This window comes from Phocoena phocoena, chromosome 20 (genome assembly GCF_963924675.1).
Source record: "Phocoena phocoena chromosome 20, mPhoPho1.1, whole genome shotgun sequence".
Classification (NCBI taxonomy): domain Eukaryota; kingdom Metazoa; phylum Chordata; class Mammalia; order Artiodactyla; family Phocoenidae; genus Phocoena; species Phocoena phocoena.
The window spans coordinates 14,759,277-14,762,448 of record NC_089238.1 but is presented as its reverse complement, the minus strand read 5'-3'; the positions used below and the strand labels follow the sequence as shown (position 1 = coordinate 14,762,448).

The 3,172-nt window shown below is 57.5% G+C and overlaps 1 pseudogene; it reads left to right on the top strand.

Moving 5' to 3' along the window:
* The first annotated feature begins 445 nt into the window (after positions 1 to 445).
* Positions 446 to 2,899, top strand: LOC136141206 (heterogeneous nuclear ribonucleoprotein U-like protein 1 pseudogene; annotated as a pseudogene).
* Positions 2,900 to 3,172: the final 273 nt, after the last annotated feature.

Here is a 3,172-nt window from a genome sequence, read left to right as displayed (position 1 = left end):
GGTTAAGAATCCACCTGCCAATGCAGGGGACACGGGTTTGAGCCCTGGCCTGGAAAGATCCCACGTGCCACGGAGCAACTAAGCCAGTGCATCACAGCTACTGAGCCTGCGCTCTAGAGCTCACATGCCAGAACTACTGAGCCCACGTGCCACAACTACTGAAGCCCAGGAGCCTAGAGCCCATGCTCCACAACAAGAGAAGCCACTGCAATGAGAATCCTGCACACCGCAACGAAGAGTAGCCCCCGCTCGCCACAGCCAGAGAAAGCCCACACACAGCAACAAAGACCCAACACAGCCAAAAATAAAAAATAAATTTTAAAAAATAGAGAGAGTGGAGTGGGGGCCTCCCCTTTCCCCCTTTGCCTCCTGACAGGAAAGGTTTAAGGGGACTGAGCCCTGGGAGGCCGGGCCGGGCTCGGGGGCCGCCCCGGGGGCCCGGGCCATGGATGTACGCCGACTGAAGGTGAACGAACTTCACGAGGAGCAGCAGCGCCGCGGCCTGGACACTCGCGGCCTCAAGGCCGAGCTTGCTGAGCGGCTGCAGGCGGCGCTGGAGGCCGAGGAGCCCGACGACGAGCGGGAGCTCGAGGCCGACGACGAACTGGGGCAACCCGGGCACAACAACGAGGAGATGTCATGGACAATATTACCATGCAGAACCAATTTTATGAGATGCAGGTCATCAAGAAAGAGAACGAGTCAGGCTACGAGAGGAGAACGCTGGAAATGGACCAGCAGCAGCAGGCCTATCGCCCAGCAGAAGTGAAGACAGAGATGAAGCAAGAAGCACCCACCAGCTTCCTCCCGCCCGAAGCATCTCAACCCAAACCAGACAGACAGCAGTTCCAGAGTCGCAAGAGGCCTTATGAAGAAAACCGAGGACGGGGGTGTTTCGAGCACCGGGAGGATAGGAGGGGCTGCTTTCCTCAGCCTCCCGCTGAAGAGGATGAAGATGACTTTGACAACACCCTTGCTGCCATCGACACATATAACTGCGACCTCCACTTCAAGGTGGCCTGAGACCGGAGTAGTGGCTGCCCACTCACAACTGAAGGTTTTGCATACCTGTGGTCAGCAGCCCGTGCCAGCTATGGGGTCAGAAGGGGCCGTGTGTGCTTTGAGATAAAGATCAATGAGGAAGTCTCTGTGAAGCACCTTCCATCTACAGAGCCCGACCCACACGTTGTCCGTATTGGTTGGTCCCTGGACTCCTGCAGCACTCAGCTAGGCGAAGAGCCTTTCTCCTGTGGCTATGGAGGCACTGGGAAGAAGTCCACCAGCAGCCGGTTTGAAAACTACAGAGACAAGTTTGCAGAGAATGATGTGATTGGCTGCTTTGAGGACTCTGAATGTGGAAATGACGTGGAACTTTCCTTCACCAAAAATGCGAAGTGGATGGGCACTGCCTTCCGAATCCAGAAGGGAGCCTTAGGGGGTCAGGCCCTCTACCCTCATGTTCTGGTGAAGAATTGTGCAGTGGAGTTCAACTTCGGGCAGAGGGCAGAGCTCTACTGTTCCGTCCTCCCAGGCTACACCTTCATCCAGCACCTTCCCTTGAGTGAGCGAATCCGGGGCACTGTCGGACCAAAGAGCAAGGCAGAGTGTGAGATTCTTATGATGGTGGGCCTGCCTGCCACCGGTAAGACCACATGGGCCATCAAACAGGCAGCCTCCAACCCCTCCAAGAAGTACAACATCCTGGGTACCAATGCCATCATGGGTAAGATGCAGGTGATGGGCCTACGCCGTCAGAGGAACTACGCCGGCCGCTGGGACGTCCTGATCCAGCAGGCCACCCAGTGCTTCAACCCCCTCATGCAGACCGCTGCCCGAAAGAAACGCAGCTATATCCTAGATCAGACAAATGTTTATGGGTCAGCCCAGAGACGAAAAATGAGACCATACGAAGGCTTCCAGCGCAAAGCTATTGCTATTTGTCCCACTGATGAGGACCTAAAAGACCGAATGATAAAGCAAAACGACGAAGAAGCAAAGGATGTCCCAGATCACGCCGTCTTAGAAATGAAAGCCAACTTCATGTTGCCAGATGTTGGGGACTTCCTGGACGAGGTGCTGTTCATTGAGCTGCAGCGAGAGGAAGCAGACAAGCTGGTGAGGCAATACAATGAGGAAGGCCGCAAGGCTGGGCCACACCCTGAAAAGCGCTTTGACAACCTAGGCGGTGGCAGCTTCCGGGGCTCTGGGGGTGGCGGCGGTTTCCAGCGCTATGACAACCGAGGTCCCCCCGGGGGCAACCGAGGAGGCTTCCAGAATCGGGGAGGAGGCAGCGGAGGAGGCAGCTACCGAGGAGGTTTCAACCTCAGTGGAGGTGGTGGCTACAACCAGAACCGCTGGGGTAACAACAGACGGGATAACAACAACTCCAACACCCGAGGCAGCTACAACCGGGCTCCCCAGCAACAGCCGCCACCACAGCAGCCACCGCCACCACAGCCACTGCCGCCACCCAGCTACAGCCCTGCTCAGAACCTTCCAGGGGCTGGCAGCTACGCTAAGAACAGCAACATCCCTGGCTCAAGCGCCAATTACCAGCACCCCTACTGTCAGCAGCCACAGCCCTCCACAGCCGAGTTACAGCCAGCCACCTCCCTACAAGGGAGCTTACGGCCAGGGCTACACAGCTCCACCATCTCCACCTCCGCCACCACCTGCCTACAACTATGGGAGCTACGGCGGCTACAACCCAGCCCCTTACACCCCTCCGCCGCCCCCCACCGCACAGACCTACCCTCAGCCCAGCTATAACCAGTACCAACAGTATGCCCAGGAGTGGAACCAGTACAATCAGAACCAGGGCCAGTGGCCGCCGTACTACTGGAACTGTGACTACAGGAGCTACTCCGGGAACACACAGGGGGGCACAAGCACACAATAGCCAGTGTGTCCTGGAGGCCCCTGCCGGCTTCCTTCACCAGCGCCCACCTTGGCCCCCCTTGTCCACCCCACCGTGTCATGTGGTGCTGGGGGATGGGTCCTCCCAGGGCTGCCTCCCCTCCAAGGGGCTCTTACCCCACACAGGGCCGGCATTTTCCTCTGGATTCAAACAGGCAACAATGACCTTTCAATTTTTATTTTTTATTTTTTTGCAGTATGCGGGCCTCTCACTGCTGTGGCCTCTCCCGTTGCGGAGCACAGGCTCTGGACGCGC